The 19,904-nt window shown below is 37.2% G+C and overlaps 1 protein-coding gene across 3 annotated transcripts in view; it reads right to left on the minus strand.

Moving 5' to 3' along the window:
* The window catches only part of PDZRN4 (PDZ domain containing ring finger 4), a 321,554-nt gene that overhangs the window by 80,699 nt on the left and 220,951 nt on the right, over positions 1-19,904 (minus strand). The gene's annotated exons all lie outside the window — the stretch shown is intronic.

The following is a 19,904-nucleotide window of genomic DNA, read 5'->3' on the forward strand; positions in this document are numbered from 1 at the left end:
TGCTGGATGCAGTTTGCCAATATTTTGTTGAGGATTTTAGCATTTATATTCATTAGTGATATTGGCCTGTAGTTTTCATTCTTGGTTGTATCTTATCCCAGGTGGTTTTGGAATTAGGATGATGCTGGCCTCATAAAAAGAGTTTGGGAGTCTTCCCTCTTCTTGGATTTTTTGAAATAGTCTGAAAAGGACAGGGGTTAGCTCTTCCTTAAATGTTTTGTAGAATTCTGTGAAACTGTCTGGTCCAGGGCTTTTCTGTGCCAGGAGTTTTTTGATTACTGCTTCAATTTCACCAGCTGTTACCGGTCTTCTCAGGCTTTTTGCTTCCTCTTCATTCAGTGTTGGAAGGTTACATTTTTCTAGACATTTGTCCATTTCACCCAGGTTTTCAAATTTTTTGACATATAATGATTCATAGTAATTTCTTACAATCCTTTGTATTTCTGTACAAAGGTATCAGTTTTAATTTCTCCTCTGTCATTTCTATTATTATTTATTTGGGTCTTCTCCCTTTTTTTCCTAGTGAGTCTGCTTAAAGGCTTGTCGATTTTGTTTACCTTTTCAAAGACCTAGCTCCTGGATTTATTGATCCTTTGAATTGTTCTCTTAGTCTCTATGTCATTCAATTATCCTCTGATCTTGATTATTTCCTTTGTTCTACTTGCTCTGGGCTTTGTTTTTTTTGTTGTTTCTCCAGGTCTTGTAAATATGGGTTAGGTTGTTTATTTGAAATGTTTCTATCTTTTTTAGGTAGGCCTGTGCTGCTATGAACTTCCCTCTCAGGATTGCCTTCACTGTGTCCCTAGGTTTTGGACTATTGTGTGTTCATTCTCATTTGTTTTCAGAAACTTTTTGGTTTCTTCCTTTATCTCATTATTTACCCATTCATTGTTTAATAGCATGCTATGCAGTCTCCATGAGTTTGGATGTTTTTGAGTTTTTTCCTTGAGGTAGGTTTCTAGTTTCAGGCCCTTGTGGTCTGAGTAAATGCTTGTTATGATTTCAATTTTCTTGAATTTGTTACTTAACGTTGATTCTTACCTGGTGACAGATACTCTTGGCTGCCCGCCCAGAGCCATTCCTTTCTTTATTTTTGTAGAACTCTAACTCCCATGATAGAGGCAAAATACTCCTTTTCCAGCTTTCCAAAGAGCTAAGAGATAGGTATATAATCCTATACTGGCCTAAGCCATTTCTGGGGGAATCTACTAAGAAATTTTTGGGTTTTCACTGTGATAAAAGAGAGAAATTGCAAATAAAACCATCTTGTCTGTCTTCCCATCTTAAGCTTAGCTGTGTGAGGATGTGATGCTTGGAGCTATGGTATCGATTTGTGACAAAGAAGAGAAGTCTAAGAGAGACAGGGAGGCTAACCCAAAGCTTAGATATCATTGACCCACTGATCCAGGATGGGAACAATTAGTCCTGGAATGTTTGATGTGATCAAAATGAATGTGAACTATATTTAATCAGCTTGTGGGTTATTTTGTTACTTGTAGCCGAAAAGTATAAAAAATGCCCTCTATAGATATAAGGTATTATTTTAATCAACTCACTCCTCTTAACCTGGTAAACTGATTCTTATCATCCACACTCACCTGGTAATAAATGGCCAATCTAAGAGAGACAATGTAATTGACACTAGTGAAGCAAATATGTATAAAATATCATTTCTGTAATTTAAGATTTCATTTTGGTTCTTTATTTTATTTGCCTGACAGCATGAGGCTTCTCAGTCTATCAAACAAAATAATTACTTAGTTATGTTTTTAAATTTACATTTTCCATTCTATCCCCTGTTTAAATTTTATGTCTTATGTTCTACAGAATATCAGGATTGTCCACCCAGAGTTCCCATTTGAATTGAGCAGTGTCTTTTTCTATATCTCCCCCTCTATCTTGTTCTAAGTTCACTATCTAGAAAGAGTGCCTCCCAGGGGAGGATTAAGAAATTATAAAATGTTTATATAAATTTCCTATTTGGTAGCTAAAACATTCATTAGGAAATAATTAAATAGCAATCATTGTTTTTGTTTATTACCTTCATTAAAACTACCTTGTGCAGAGATAACATAGTATGAAACCTTTCCATAGAGCACATGGAATACTTATTAATAACTGTATTTTCACAGCATGTTATGTTTTGACATTTAATCTATATGTGTCTCAAAAGATCAAAAATCTCAGCAAGAACTGTTACTCCATTGAAAAATCTATGTTCTCAGTTTAATAGGTAGATTTAAAATAAAGGGGGAAGAGTAAATTTTATCTAAGAATTCCAAATCTCAGTTCCAATTTAACTTGACTATCTAAAATATCCCAACCATCTGGTAACTTAGCAGTAGGCTAATGTCAGCCTTATGTCTTGTGAACAGGATCAACACTAGAATGGAATTGATAAACTAGCCTTATTCCAGAAGGACACCAGGGCCATTGAGGCAATAAATAGGCCAGCTGCTCTCTCAACAGGTGGCTGGTAAAAGAGATGGCTATTGTGACTGACAGAAGGAATTGTTGACATATCCAAAATCATGCCCTTTAACTTCTAGTCATAATATTTGATTTAGAGAACAATCCTGCACCAATGTATAATAAGTATGAAACATGCAAACTTAAAATTTGCAAAGAATTACATGGTCACAAGAGATGAACTGTCTTGGTTCATTGAAATTATATGAGTCATTTGATCTAGTTTTAGAAAGTTATGGATCAGTGATATTGATTCACATTTAATAGTGAAGTTACTCAGAATTGATAAAACAGAGAGGTAGATTAAGTGAGTGGCTTTAAAGATGGAAAATGTACTTTTAAAATGTGCATACATTAATTAATTCTCACATTTCTTCCACTTTCGGACTCTCATGTTCTTTAATGTAAAATTGTTATTGAATCCTTCAACAAAGGGACACATCTCTTTCCATAAAGAGACCTATACGACTGGGTGTTCTGAAATTTCTTTGGTCAAGTCTTTCTTGCACCTAAACACCTGTCCAGAGAGGAAGCACTTTTCTCCATGTATAGCAGGAACTCATGTGTAAGGAAGCTTTGGAGATAATAATGTCAATGATCATCATTCCCTTGTAACTTAGAGACATGCTGCTTCAATTTAAACTATTTCTTCTTACTCACTCATCAGTGAAAATGGTGAGCAGCTGGTTAACCTTTTTCATAAAATAATCCCATGCATATGAGAAGTTACTCAATCATTCTCTCAGCCATAGAAGATTTTTGAAGTAATAATGGCACCAAGTAAAAAATGGATATATATATTATCATAATACCATCACAACTATATTCACTGATCTATTGGACTGTAAAAAACTACCGTGTCATCTACTTTAGTTTCCTGACAAATCAATACTGCCCCAATCTCAAGATGTCAGCCTTTCATTCCATGTATGAGAGAGGGGGATTGGGGATGGGAGGATCAAGCGAAAAAGGAAAAGGACTCACGGATGCAGACAACAGTGTGGTAATTGCAGGTGGGGGAGAGGGGCTGGAGGTGGATGAGGGTATAAGGGAAATAAATGGAAAAAAAAAACAATAAAAATAAACTGTGAAAAAAATACACACCCACATCCAAGTTAGGATATGATCACATCTTTTTCCTCTTCCAGTACCCTCAACTGAACCTCATTAATATGCCATTTGTATAAGTCATTATTTCTTATTCTAAAACTTTAATGTGAATTGTGATGTTGAATATATGAATGGCCTTCATAACAGAAACAAAATTTTTTTTCCCACAAATGCGTGCTTTATTTTGAGAAGGGAGGCGGGGGGGATTGCTTTGGCCCTTATTTTCTTAACTGATTAGAAACTAAAAACACTATTATTTTCCCTTAGAATTCTGACTTAGAATCTCTCTACAAGTGGTTATGCCTTGGTATTAAATGTGTGTTTCTGAGGCAATATGGTTTTAACAAAAACTTGGTCAAGCTTTAGCACAGCTCTGTTAATTTTTCCCAGGAGAGCTCCCTAGATATCATGAATAGTAGCAATATGGTGTATGTGTGTGTGTGTCTCTTATTTAAGAGACCAAACTCATTGTGATTATGCATGTTAGCTTTTTGACCCAATCATTATTGGGTCATTGTTGTTACTGCAGTTTTATTCCTTCATGTAACAGGACTTCTATAAGACTGTGGAGAACATGGGGGGAAGAGTGTATCTTATCAGACTTTCGTATATGTTGGCTTTATGTAAATTATCAACAGGTAGGAATGTTTTAAAATATATTAATATATCATAATAGGAACAATCTCTGTTCTTTGGTAAAGACTAAAAACCAGCTTCCCAAATAACAGCTTAACTAAATAAGCTACTGTATTTTAGAGATCTTTTAAATTAACACATTTAATGGTATAATATCATTCAAAGTGTCTATGGGATGAAATATGTTATTTGGGGGCATAAAACCAGTGGTCCAAAAGGAAAAAACCAGAGCAGCCAGATTTGTCCTCTTGATAATAGTCGTGTAGGTTAATTTGTTCACTGACAAGAGAATAAAATGATGACATAAATTTAGATGGTCAACATGTCATAAGCAAAAGGCTCAAGGAAAAAATGCTCTCTTACTTGAAAAACATAGAGAAATGCAGAGATAAGCATTTCTCAATCAAAATCATTTCCACATATATAGTAAAGGCTCTTGTGGGCTTTTCATGATGCCACATTTATCTCTCACATTTCTATTTGGCTGTTTTATGCAGAGTTGATATATTTGTCAAATAACCACTATTTATATTTCTATTTACATTCCACATCATATTAATTATGAACTTACACAAAATAAACTTACATTTATCTGGTTCTTTGGCATAAGTAATCCACTGCTGATATCTAAAACCTTTTAAACACAGGTAATGAACAAAAGGAATTAAAGTTCCAGAAGTATCCTAGAATCTTTATCCAACCAAGGCCACTTCCACACTTTTCACCATCTTTTTCAGTTATTCTTAACAGACATGTGCCAACATCTCTTCTAGACAATTTCACCTTCAATACTGCTGAGAATCTGCCCACTAATGACCATAATGAAACATGCTTTGTGTGAGAGCCTGTTCATTTATTTTCATTCCCGTGAGTGTCTTCAGAGACCAGAGTTGCAATCACGGCTACTTACTATTTAATTCCCAGCCAAATTTATGGTCAAATTGAAAAATGGAGGCAGGCAGCCTGATGCAGGATGCTTTTGTCTGAAGTGTCCTCGTGGAATCATTATACTTGCATTAATCTTTAATCTGCAATTAAACAATCAGTTCTATATAAAAGATAGCTGCAAACAGATCTCCTGTATATGTCCTAGACTATATATCTTAAAGGGAGGTATGGAGGAAGGGTGAGAATAAGGTGCAATTAGGACTAAATTCGTCACGGATCCTGGTTCAGTAGGAGGTTATTTATGGAGCTAAAAGTTCCTCATGCAAAAATGACTTTCATATTATTCAGATGTTCGCCAGATAACCTCCTTGTCTTGCAATGTGGGGGGATGGCAGAATCACAAAACACAAATGCAAGTGTGAGGACTGGGAAATGAAGTTTGGCCCGATAGATATATGTCTTGGCAGAAATTGCAACCTGCCTTGGTCTTCAGCTGCCCAATTAAGACCCCTGCTTTCCAGCTTCCACAGATGCTTAATTAGAGATTGTGGTCGCCAGGCAGACGTGGGCACCACAATCATTAACAGGTAGTGTGAGGACATTAGGTGCTCAGGCTTGTCAATTTTCCTTCACTTGCAGAGCTGTCAACAAGGTGCTGCCTTCCCACAAGGGTATAACACCTGGATAAGAGGAGCTTTTTAATAAATAAAACAAACAAAGCTCTCAGAGTAGACTAACGGTTTCAGTGTGTTCTTGAGGGAGGAACTATCTGGAGGGGAGACCTTGTAGGTCTTTCTGCCTGGGGAAAATAAACATTAGAAAAGGACCAAATGGGCACAGCAATAGTTAAGTCAAAGGGTCATCTGTTTCAGATTTGAGTCATCCACTAATTCAGTTATTATAATGGATGGACTTAAACACTAGGTCACTTTGGGTCTCCTCTAACAACTTAGAATAAAAATGAGATGCAGACTTCCTAATTTTAATTTCTAATTGTGATTCTAGCTCTCGTTTGCTATGCTGGTTCTTTAGCAGTACACATGCACTATGAAAATGCATGTTTTCAGTTAATTTTGCAGAGAACAACGGCTCTTAACAAATTTAAAATCACCCTAGTAAAAATAAACAAATTAGGCATAGAAATTGCTTTGGAGCAACTCCTGAAAAGACTGACTTTGTTTTACAATCACATTTCTACAGGTAATTTTAATCTTAATATCTTGCTTCTTTCTTCATGTACAGTGCTTTCTCAATCATAATAGTCATAGGAAAATATCAGAACTATAGGGGATTCTAAAAGACTACTTTCAAGGCACTATGGGAATCTCAAAAAGCTGTCAACTGGCAATGGCATTTGGACATGCTCCTTGGGTGCAGGGGTGAGATGTATACGAATTGCAGGTGCTGAGGAGGATCTTTAGAAGCTTGAAATACAGCTTCCTCAAGGAGCTGAAATTGTCTGCGCCTTGAAAGAATAACTTTAAAATACCAAGTAACACATATCAAATGAACAGTACAGACAATGTATACCCCTGGAGGCCAACGGAAAAAAACAGGGGGAAGAGAGCAAAGGGAATAGAGGAAAAGGCTCTGTAAGTGTATTCTCTTCAAGGCACCACACAGGAATGCCAGGTTTTGAACCTATCTCAAACATTGTAAGCGTAGAAGAGGAATCATACTTTTCATGATAGTCTCTATAAAATAAATAAAATAAAATTTGAACTGCCATCAGTCTGCTTTTTGGGGTGGTTTAGATTCAGAAGATTACAGGGTCAAAATTCATTACTATTCATAATCAAGCAGTAAAAGTGACTCTAAGTACATGAGTGTTCTCATGAGCGTTTCCTACAATGCCATTTAGAACTGCAAAGAATTTGCTTCTCCATACCACTTACAGCCTCATAATCAAGTACTCCAGATAAACATAATTAAAGACAAGGAAGTAATAGATACGCGTTGATTCCAACTACCAAACCATTAAGAGCATTCTAAAGTAATATTTTTAAACATCTGGTGATTTATTTTACTCTATACTATCATAGGTTGCAAGTGTTAAATTCTATTAAGATAAAGCAGACATGAGACCAGTCTCCAGAAGAAAGAAAAGGAAAGCTAATATTTGATTTTCATGTCAGTACTATTTTCTTCAGAAGCTCAAGACTACAGCTATTCTTATTATCTGAGTACTTGTTGTCCATTTAATCATATTTATTGAGCATCTACTATATTACCAGGTCCAAGGATGAGGGCTTAGAAAGCACTTCTAGGTAGGAGAAACAGAAATGGAAACACACTACTGAATACAATATAAGTATTTCCAATATAAGGCAGGTACTTCAGGTATATATCTCTAGTATTTAACTGGATATTTTAATTTGCATTTTCTAGTCTGGCACAAAATCTGTCTCAAAATGATTCTTGCAATTTTTTCATATTTAAGATTGTATCATAATTCTAGCTAGCTGGGTGTATATATTCAGGACCATATTTCATTTCACTCCTTCACACTTACCTTTTTAAAAAAATCTAATTAGTTCCTGCATTTGCTTTATTCTTCATTCATAATATTTCTCACATTTTTCTCTTTCAGGCCTCACCAGCATGGCCTACTCCAGGCCTCTACCACTTCAGTTTATAATTATAGACATCATCTTCCACCTGACCACCCACAGAAGTATTTAATAATACTTACATTTCACTTTGGTTATGTTAATTATACTGCTTAAAACCTTTGTTGCCCTGCTGTCCCCTTGTGGAACTTCCCTGTCCCCCCCACCCCCATTTTACAAATATTAGCATAAGAACACAAAGCCTGCAGCGAGGCTTCCTGTGTTTGGATGCTGACTCCAGCATTTATAAACTGTGATGCTTCCAGCAAATTAGGTAGCCCCTGGGTTCCTCTATTAACTCTAATACAAGATGAGAATAATGATAATAATCATAGTACTGGCCTCATTGGGTTGTTGTGTAGTTTAAGTGAGTTAATTTTCGTTAAGAACTTAGATCTGAGCTTGTTACATAGTAAATGTTTTAAAAGAAATTAACTAAAAAGATTTAAAAATTAGCCTTTGATAAGACACTTATCCTCTCTGGATCTCTGCTTATCTGTATAACTGATAATTGCGTTCTTTCATTTGCTAAAATTAAAGGCAACGGGTGTTAAGTGTTTGGCTCACAGGAAGTACTCTGCAATAGCGGCAATTTATTGGTTGTGAATCAAGGCCCTCAGCTCAACATTGAAAACTTGACATAAACTATTTTAATTCATTTTTCTCTTTTATCTCCAGCTACATGCAATCTTCAGCCTTGGCGGGCGATTCCTTACCCGCTCCGCAGGTTGGGGGACCTTCTGAGCTGTTCCTTTCACCCCACTGTTTCCACAGCCTGAACATCCGTTTACCCGGCTATAACCCGCTCCATTCATCCCCATTCTACTAGTTGTTCCTCTCCAGTCAAGGCTTATCCATGTCGGTGAAGCTTTTTCTAAATACTCTGATTCTCAGACTCTCTATCCTTAAAATTACAATACCAACTGTTTTGGTCCCTTTGAACGACTTTATTATATAATAAATTTAATATGCATAATGTATAATAGTTACAACTTGCCAGCTTAGTAGGCTGAGCCCTACCAAGGTATCAGCGGGAGCGTGGGGAACAGTTGCGCCGCCCAAAGGACAGCCAGCAGATGCTGGCGGCGGAGGCAGTGGCTGGGTCTGTGGGAGGTCGCCCGTGCCTGGCCGGGGGCGGGTTAAGTGCGCAGCTACACACATTAGCAGGAGTGCAAGCCGGAAAGACTCTCTCTACACAGTTCCCTCAAGGCCCATGGGCTGAGGTTAGTAAAATAAGGCAGGGGCACTCCAAGTGGTGCCTTACAGTGAGGTGGCAGGGCCTTTTCTGAACACCTGGAACCCATTCCTGCCTCTGTATCTCTATTGGTTTCACAGGGAAAGCTCTTTGAGCCTGGCATCTGGACACAGTTGCTCTCTGGCAGAGCTCCTGAGGGGCATCCTTTACAGTTTCAGGCACGCATGCCTTGTTCCTACACTCATTGTAAGCCCTCAGGACCAGGACCATGTATTACTTCTTTTGAATACTTGCATCTCCCCTATTATAATTTCTGACCCACTCTTTGGTAAACACTTGTGATCTTGGTTTGGCAATTGCTTGAATTATAGGAAATCATCAATATGTGACCATTTTTGACCTATAAAAAATGCAATTTCATATGGTTCAATTGAATACATGTTGTCGTTTCTAGGAATGCTTGACTTTTTTAAAAAAAAGATACATTCCATTTGATATTGGTTGCTCCGTAATACCATGGTTACTTCGATACATTACAAAAACTGTTATGTAGAAGTTATCTGAAAAAGCAATATTTTGGTTCTTAGAAGAGAGGCAGCTTTATTTTGGCTCAGAAAAAGGTCTCTGGCATTGGACTTCTTGGGTTCAAGTCCTACTACGCTAGTGAGCAGTGTGATGATTATGGGCAAGTTTCTTAACCATTCTATGCCTCAGTTTCATTGCTGTTAAAATGGAAGTAACATTGCTACTATCTTCTATATCTCTTGAGAAAACCAAATGAGTTAATATGCTTCAAACTCTGAGAGTGACACCTGGTATTTTATAAAAACTCAATAATTCTTAGCTAAGTAAATGGTAGCTGGAGTACTTCTTAAAATTCTTTCACATACAGTGAATTACTTCTTATAATTCCTGCAGAAGTACAAAGTGCTTTAGCAGAAATATAGATCCATGAAAATGTATCTTTTTGTCACAGCTGATAAACAGTGCTATGTGATATGAAATATCTCAAATAGAATCAGGTCTTTTTAATACATACAGAATAATAGCTATTAAATATATGTATTCTTTATTGAACTTATTGATATCATTTGTTAGTTATAAATTATATTGACATTTATTAAAAATACAATTAATTATGCTCAAAGGGAACTTAGGTATTCAAATGTATTCTTAAAAAAGTAAATTAGTCCTGGCTAGTGTGGCTCAGTGGATTGACCACTGGCCTGTGAACCAAAGGGTCACCAGTTCGATTCCCGGTCAGGGCACATGCCTGGGTTGCGAGCCAGGTCTCCAGTGGGGACACGTGAGAGGCAACTACACATTGATGTTTCTCTTGCTCTCTTTCTCCCTCCCTTCCCCCTTTCTAAAAATACATTTTAGAAAAAGTAAATTAACTTCTATAAAGAAATTTTTATAAAAGCAGAACATTCTATTTTAAATGAAGTATAGTTCTGGCATATTTTTATCAATGATTTATGTTTATAATACTTAATAATCATGATAATGATTATACCATAATAATACAATTCATTGTAAGAGCTAAAACAATTTCAACCTGCATTCATTCATCCATACAATCATCTCTGAATTTCCGAATAAAAATCATCCGTTATCACTACTGACATCATCAGAAGGCCTATTTAAATTCATCAAGTATTTACTTAATACCTATTATCTGTGAGGCAATGATTCAAAAGAGAAACCAATAGATAAATCCTCCTCTCTGCCAAAGTAAAGAATAAACCCTTTTTTAAAACTCAACTCACATATGGTATCACACATAATGTACTCTAGAAATTGAATGAATTTCATATGTCTCCTTGACATCACTTGTTAGGTATAACAATAAATAGTAAATAATAAAGAGCCAAATAAACCAATAAAATGTATTTGAATAACTTCAGCAAGAATGAGAACATGGCATTAATTTTAAAAATTACTGTATTCTTTGGCCATGTGCATATTTTAATAACATTTGAGTTGTTTAATGCAGCCTGCCATATGAGTGCATTTTGCCACTTAAAAAAGTTTCCCTGCAACTTTCTGACTGGGAATGGGGTCATTTTGAGCCCGGCTATTAGTGAAAACAATACTTAGAGTGTATTATTGAGTCAATCACGAGCATTGTTAAGTAGGTAATTTGTATATTGGTACAGCTAGATGATTTTATCAGTGTGTATTCTTACCTGTTTGCACATTTTCTCTCATTTTCCGAACTTTCGGGTTGTTTATTGTCTATGGCTGAGATGGCTAGCTATCTACCATAAAGTCACTCTGTCCCAGTGTGGGGTTGTGGTTGTGGGTGCTACTGAGCCAGGGACTATATTTCTGACCCTCCCCCACCCCCCACTGTCCAGCCATGGTCACATGGCTTGTTTTTGTCAACAGACTAAGAGCAGAAGTGATCAGTATCATTTCTGATCAGGACTTTTAAGAAGTGGGTGGGGTTTTCTACTCTCCTATTTTGCCCTTTCTGTTAGCCAGAGGCAGAGGATTTTGAAGACACAGTGAATGATAGACACAAGACGGAAGGAGTCTGAGGTCCTAAACCACATGGAGGTAGGTGTCTGAGCCAATAGAAGAGAGCATCCAGTCCTAAGATTTTTTTTTCCCCTCCTGCATAGGTTCTTTATCAAAGTAATCTTGACCTTTCTTATCACCATTGTAACAAAGTAAGTGAGAATAGGATGGCAATGACTAGGAATAAGTTCAGATGATTTGAGTAAGAAAAATCAAAGGCAAGAAACAAAAGGGAACAAAAAGAGGTTTGCTAAGCTATTTGTGATAGAACTGATTCTGATTATTTCTAATGAGTGACTGTAGATGAGGAGAAGACATTACGGTGCACATTTAGTTTGTATGCTATTCATTTCTGCAAAGGTTACATTCTAATAAATGTATGTTATGTTTGGGGGGAAAGACCCAGAAAGTTTAAAATTTTTTAATCATATTTCCTACAACTCAGAAGAAAGAAAAAATTTTACTTAGGAAAGTGTGGCTATTATTTAAGAATGCATATTTGTAGTGGATAAATGGGAGTAGGCATAGAAGGTACATTTTTTAACAAAGGAAATTGACATTTTAGTCTTTCTGGTGGTTTCCCTTTTAAAGTTCAGTCAAGAATATCTGTTTTGATGTAGTTAGTTCGTGTTTAATTCAATGTTTTTGGGCTTCCTATCAGACAGGCAACAATTCTCTGGAGTTTTTGCAAGGGAAAATATGCCCTCATTTCTATGGGTGAGAAAGAGTTTCCTTCTAATGTCCACCTAAGTCCATGGAAGATTTTTCCAAATATTTTCTATGATCCAATCACTCTTTATCAAAGGGATAAAAAATTAAGTTGAGAGGTCTTTCTCAATGTTCCCTGACTCATTTTTAGTTTCCACATTTCTAGGGATCAGCTGCATATTCTCTGAAATTGTCTCTTCTGTGCCTCAGGGTACTCTGAGCATACTTCAATTACAGCATCACTCAAATGAGACTGCAAATAGGCCTTTTCTTCCTCCATTTGAAGAGGAACACTGTTTTTATTTTTTCATCAATGAACTGTAATGCCTATCACATATATATTCAATATGTTTGTTGAGTGAATGTTAGAATATCAAAAGTTACAGAAGATAACCACTGCTTAAGTAATTTAAAGGGGCAGAGAATCTTCCAGTAAGAACAGCAGCTAGTTTAGGAACAAGTAAAGGGAAACATATAATGAACTAAGAGTGACTGATGGAATAAGTGGTTTCTTACACTATATAAAATTTTACTTGGCCAGAGAGCGCCAAGTGCCTTGGGGTTTTCTGCAGTATGAGTTGGGAGTCACCAGTTCTCACCAGCAGTTCAAAACACGTGGTGACGCTATAGCTTGTGGCTGGCCCTGGGTCACAGTTTTGGATTTCCGGTTTGTGGTAAGATAAGTGTGGATTAAGTTCAACCCAGAAATCAGGCTGTCCGTGGGGCAAACGGCTAAACCACATCATAGCAACATCAGATCCAACTGTTTCCTCTGAAACCATTTGGAACACAAGGAGTCCCTCATATTTGACTTCATATATCCAAAAACCTTCCACTTTCGTCCTGTTGGATAGAATGAGCATACGTCAGGGAGCAGTAGCATTTCTGTAGCACTGAGGCAAACAGTTCAACTGTGAATCATCCCTTCACACCTTTATATAAAAGATACACTGGCTATTAATTTCAACAATCCTGGTTTTTGAAAGACTGTACTATGATTATGACATATTTCCCCGCAAAACCAAGAGAAAAACTCATTCATTTTTTTTGAGGCCAATAACATCACAAACATTCTTTTCTGGGCCAATGGTTTCTGCACAATTATACTCTAATGCATTAAAACTTCCCACCCACTGAACTACCACCCAATGCACTCTTGCCCTTAGGTATCACTGAAGGATACCATATTTGTGGTTAGGTATGCTGCGCTCCCATCAGGAGCAAAGCTATTTTGCGCTGTAATGCAAATGACTGCATTCATCAAAGGAGCTTTGTTAGTTATTCATTGTGTGCCTTATCATTCCCTTCCCAAAACCCCTCGACTCCCGGCAAGCACAGAGGTGCGTCACCAGCAGCATCAGCCACTGTCAGAGGTATCCTTATCAGGAGAAACAGGGTGCGCTGGGAATGACCTGCCAAGTCTCTGCATCCTCTTGTCTTCCTACTCCTTTGTGCCTCCTGAGATTCTTTGTCCTCATTCTCTGATCTGCTTTTCTCAGCGTGGTTTGTGGTATGAGACCCACAAACACACCTGGAAAAAACACACTGGAAATATAAAGGGTCTGTGAAAACGCCAGGCTCTTTTTCTCTTCTTCTTTTAGTATGAAATGAATTACGTTGTCCAGCCTTCCCACATGGCTAAGTTTAGTTGTTTTTCCTCTCTTTCTTTCTTTTCGAAGCACAAACATGATTCTTTAAAGATGCCATAGGACTCAGAGAAGCCTGGTAGGAGGGGAGAGAGGGAAAGCCCAAAAGGCATATTGACAAGTGGAGAAAAGGTCATCTAACGTCTCCGACAGAGGAAGGCACGGGGGGCTCTTTTTCATTACATCTAACACAGCTTAACTGAGTTCAACACAGCCTTCTGGATCCTCTGGGGGGAGGTTTTCTTTTTGGACGGGCACTAGAGATTAATCCGCCTGTAATTTCTCCTGCTTTTCTAACTGTCAGGGGATTTGTGTTGGAGATAATGGCGGTATGAATGCCCAACCTAGGTGTAGAAATTGCCTTAATATAACAGGGATCATGAGGAGCACACCAATAATTGCCCCTGAGTGATGGCTCTTAAAGTAAACGGCAATATAGGAGGGCCCACATCCAGCAGTCTTTAATGAAGTTTGGGGCTTTTCTGATGAGATTCTCTACACAATAGGCAGAGAATAGAGGCTGCCTCATGAGTTTTAACCTCTAGCCTGGATTTAATATGGCCTTATTAAAGATCCTGGCCAGGTTCATTCTGGCATGAAATGTAATAAAACAAGGCACAAAATGTGCTGTAATTAAAGCTGTTTGGATAGTATTATCAGATACTTAATAATTAAGGGTTTTATCAGACAGTTGTGCTGGACAATGACACAAACAATACACTGATAATGAAGTGATAATGGCATTGAAACCGAGGTTATTTTAAAAAGAACAGTAAAAAGTCGTGCATATATTTTCTGAAAACAGTGTGGCATTATAAGTTAAGCTATAGTTAAGTATCACTGGGTGAGATTCTATAAATTAACAGTTCTCAGGAAATTGAAATGGTCTCAGGCAAACACTTCTCACATCCCTCTCTCCTTCGGCCCCACGCCCAAATGAACTGGAGGCGGGAGAAAGACCAGTTAGTGCCACAACAGTCCAGCTATAAAGCAAGACTGTGGCAGTAGGATAAAGAAAAGGGAAGAACAGGCTCTATGTTAAAGAAGAGCAGCTACCAGAACCCAAAACAAGTCTATAAGTGATGTTATGATATTGATATAACTGTAAGCAAATGGGCATATCTGCTTGTCTTTTTCCACACAAAAACTTTCCATTTCTAATTCTGTTAACGCAATATCTCTCCATAGCTTTTCTTTGCTCAATTAATTTTTCAGAAACATGCACATTTTTAAAAGTTTCTTGGTTTAGAAAAAGATTTCAGGAAAAAATGGAAAAGAACTTTAGTTATCCGATGTTTAGTGAGTTAGAAGTAAAATGTCTGTGGTTGTTATTGATGTGCTTGGATGTAATAATTTAAACATACCTGTCTCTTCTACACTGACTGAACCTAAGGTTCCCCCTCCCTCCATAGCACAAAGTACAAACCATATAAGTAGATGGTTAGAGGTTACTTTTATGCCTTTAAAGAAAAAGAAGTATAATTGAGGGTGTGACAATTGTCTGTTCATACTCACTCACTCTGTTAGTGGACAAGAGTAAGTGAAAGAGACACCATCAGACTCATTCACTCATGGAACAATGAAATGCAACCTAAATTGTTCTAAGCAGGCTCCAGCTATCACATAATATTTTCATCATCACCTTCTGTCTTTACTTTTTTTTAAAGAGTGGTAAGTAAACTCACCAGATGGGTGAATTAAAGAGAAAAATATGTAAGTTAATACTTGGCTGTTTTTATTTACAAATTCTCATAGGTAGTAAACCCCATAGCAAAATATGTCTTTAATCCAGAAGAAAAAGTAACAATATATACCAAAATAAGCTTGGGGGTGGGAACCCCATGACAACTACAATTTCAGAACACAAATTAATAATGTCTGTGATTTCCTAACTACCTGGTACTATGTCTAGACTGATGTATCTCAGGCACTGTTGAATGAGGGAGTGATTCCAGTGAAGGCCACCATAATGGAAATGGTGAGTAGGCACAGGTGGCCCTATTCATCTGCACTTGAGATCTTCTGTTCTATAGAACTGACCAACATATGAGAGCCACTTTTTTTCCCCCCCTGGAAGCTAGTGCAGTGGAAGCCAAGAATTGGGTCAATTCTCTTGGTATTCAACTGGATTTCTGAAGAAAGCCAGTTGTATCATCTGTTGAATGCGCTTTGCTCATGTATTCATTCAAGACTATGTGGTCACAGAACTGCTTGACTATTCTAGTTGAATGTGCCTGGCATTATGGAATGTGGAGGACAAAGCAGCCATTTCTGGAAAAAAAATTGAACTTTATTCCCCTGGATATGCAAATCCAACCTTCACAATAGATACACTGTGGAAGCCATGAAGGCCTGGTCCTCCTCTGTGCCCCGGGGGCTGTGGCGCCTTCTCCGGGCTAGCTGCACTCCCCGAATCCCCTAAATTTGGCCAGATTGAAGCCTCCCATAGTTACTAACACAAGATCTTTAACTACTGAAGGGAAATTGTACTGTGTCTTGAACTTATTAGAGACTGTGTCTAAGTCCAGATGCTTCCTGATATCAATTTGACAGGAATTAAAATAAAAATTTATTTTTAATGCCAAGTGGGTGTAAATAGATCACATCCATTTCTGTCTATGTACCCTACTATCTGATTTATCACGGGAGTCACATGTTGGATATAAATTTGGTGGTCACCATATAATATTCTAATCCTTTGATTCTGTTGTGTGCACTGTGCCCTCCCAGGTGCTGTGGGTTCTCATTTGTTTATTTAAAGGTTATGTGGCTTATGTCAACAATGAGTAAAGTATTGTGCTAGATATCATGGAAGAAACAAAATCTAAAACAGTGTTCCTTCTTTCAAGGAGATTATACTATAAAGATAAACCCCCAAAATCTGAATAACTCTTAATACAGGCCACAATGTGAAGAACTTCATTATAAAGTAGGAGTATGTGGACTTTGAGAAAGTGTAGTTGAGGAACTCAGGAAAGGATTTAAGACTGGGAAGGCATTTCCTGCGGTAGAAAAAATGTTTCCAGCAGAGAATATAGTATGGGCAAAGTGAAAAATAAATTCAGAAGTCAGGTAGTTGTCCAATTTGGCATTTGTGAATTTGGAAGAATTGGTCAATGTGTCTTAAGAGAACACTTACAACACTTCTTAAGCATACTTACCTGGTTTTGTAATTTTACTGACAATTAGGAGCCTCTAAATATTTTTGAGCAAGAGAATGTTATTAGATATTCTTTAAAAAATGTATTTGGCAGTGGGGTGGCAAGGAATCATAGGCCTTTTGATGCTAGAAGTGATCTCAGAGTACATGAACCCATCTTAGCCTTGAGAAGACTGGTTGTGCCCAGGGACTGGCAGTGGACAGATCCCCAAGTTCTTTTACACCTAGCCAAATATTCCTATTAGTATCACTGTTGAATTACTATAATTTTTGTTTTCTTATTTTGTAAGACAACTTTATTAAAAAAACTGACAAAATTACTGACAAATAATTGTGTTCATTAATTTTTTTTGGTGATATATTGTCTCTATTGCAAAGAAACACCCCTCCGTTCACTTTTTTAAAACTTGATTTAGAAAAGCTTAAAAACTTATATTTCTGCCTCTTTCTTATAGATTAGCTAGAAAAGATCTTAGAATCCAGGCAGGGGTTATTGTGTGCATATCCTTAAATATAGTCTAGGAATTCTTCTGAAGGAGTAACTAAGTGATGGCCAATTTCTACCTGGATAGCTTCATTTGTTTTACTCAGGTAGAGAGATTAGCAGCATCTTGTGACTAATGATCAATGACTTCTAAACCATGTCAATATCTTTTTAGAGTTAAAGCATAATGAAAACTTAATGAAGTCTTCCTGGTACATTAACTTTCTATGAGAAATATACATAAGAAATGCACTCTCAGCAGTCAAAAGACTCCATGTGAGTTTTATAGGTATTCCTGACTTAACAATTTAGTTCCACAAACAATGAGTATCTATTTTATTAAAAGCTCTGTATTAAGCAGCTCTGTGGGATTCAAAAATGATATATGTCAAGGCCAACAAACACCAGATCAAATAGGTTTTGAAAAAGCTCTATGACATTAATGCGGCCAAGGTCAACACCCTGATCAGACCCGATGGAGAGAAGAAAGTATATGTTTGGTTCCCAGCTATGATGCTTTGGATGTTGCCAACAAAATTGGGATCATCTAAATTGAGTTTAGCAGGCTATTTCTGAACATAAATTTTTTTCACTATAAAAAAGAAAAAGACTGAATGTAATCAGAGCTGTTATCAAAGTCTGGCCCTTGAGAGCACAATATCAAGTTAAGATTGAATATGAATATGAATGACATTTTATTGAACATTTACTATGTGCAAAGGACCCTGTTATGGGATTCAGGGTGAGGTGGCAAATAAAGCAAGAATGAGAGACAGGCCCTGTTCTAGAGGACAAAGAAAGACACGCTCAATGAAAATACAAAGCACCTGCCAAAAGTTCAATAATAGAGGCCCAGACAATATTATAGATTTTTGGAGGAAGATTCATTTATTTTATTTAGGGCTCTGAGAAGACATCATAAAGCAGGTGACATTTAAAATGGGTCTTGAAAGTAAGATAGAATTTTTAAAGGTAAGGAAATAGTGAAAGACCATCTCAATCTCATTACCCAATGTTTTTATGTGGGTAAAATCTGGCTAATGTATATACATACATTTGTGTGTGTGTGTGTGTGTATATATATATACACACACACACACACACACACAAATGTTTGGGGAGGTAAGCTATCATTCAAGAATTAAATGATTTAAAAGCAGGTGACATTTAAAATGGGTCTTGAAAGTAAGATAGAATTTTTAAAGGTAAGGAAATAGTGAAAGACCATCTCAATCTCATTACCCAATGTTTTTATGTGGGTAAAATCTGGCTAATGTATATACATACATTTGTGTGTGTGTGTGTGTATATATATATATATATATATACACACACACACACACACACACACAAATGTTTGGGGAGGTAAGCTATCATTCAAGAATTAAATGGGGACATGTGGTTGTCAGAAAGCCTCCTGCCCAGTGGTGACTTTTGCTGTTGCTTTGTGCCTGTCATCCGGATGGTTAGCTAACATGTCTCCCCTCATCCCCAGTCAGAAGACTGGGGTCTCTATAAAGTCCAAGGCCCAGGGAAAGTGCCCTCTTTACTACACAGGGAACGGCGGAGCATCATCCAGCATAGAGGAAAATAGTACACATCTGTGTCTGAGAAGGAAAAGCACAGAAGTAGAGACTCCCTGTAGACGAAGAGATCAAACTGGACAATTTGTAACTCCAATGAACGCTTGCAATCCACTTTGTTGTTGCTCAGTCCAGCGACATGAAGGTGACTAGTCATGACAGACACATCTCCATGAACTTGTTCATCTAAGGTAATATGCGCATTTTAAAGCAAGACATAACTCTATTCTTTGCTTTCCTATTCAAGAAAGCATAGCAGAATGCAAGAAAGTAACAGTGCAGTTAGAGGAAAATACTTCCTTTCTTCTCTTTTTCCTTTCCTCCCTCCTTCCCTCCCTCTCTCCCTCTCTCCCTCGCTCCCTCCCCCCCAACGCTCCCTCCCTCCCTCTCTCCCTCCCTTCAATCTTTCTTCCCTCTCTCCCTTTCTCTCTGGATAAGCACGCGCACACACACACACACACACACACACACACGAGTTTGTGAACATTAAGTACTTTTACACAATTATTAGTAACATGTTACTTGCAAAAATATAATCAACTTCTAAGACACATTTGAATATTTCAAAAATATATTCAGGTAGGCACTCAGAACACTAGTACACACAGCTTGCTTTACATTTTTTCTTAAAATAAATTCCCACTGAATTAATCTGTGAACAATTCACTCTCTCCAGGCTTGCTCTGTCAAATTGAAAAGGAAAAAAGTTCCATTTAGGAAATGCCTCTCTATTAAGCTTTATTTCCAGCATGTTCAAATGAATGCATTAAAAAGTTTGAAACCAGTTAAATATAAGCTTATTTTTATTCAAATTGAAAAATTGCAACCTTTAAAAACTGCATGTTTAATGTGCAACATTATAAAAAAAGTAGCAAATTAATACTTTTACCTAT

The sequence above is a fragment of the Pteronotus mesoamericanus genome, unplaced genomic scaffold (assembly GCF_021234165.1).
Source record: "Pteronotus mesoamericanus isolate MK-2021 breed Mesoamerican mustached bat unplaced genomic scaffold, CSHL_Meso_final scaffold_21, whole genome shotgun sequence".
Classification (NCBI taxonomy): domain Eukaryota; kingdom Metazoa; phylum Chordata; class Mammalia; order Chiroptera; family Mormoopidae; genus Pteronotus; species Pteronotus mesoamericanus.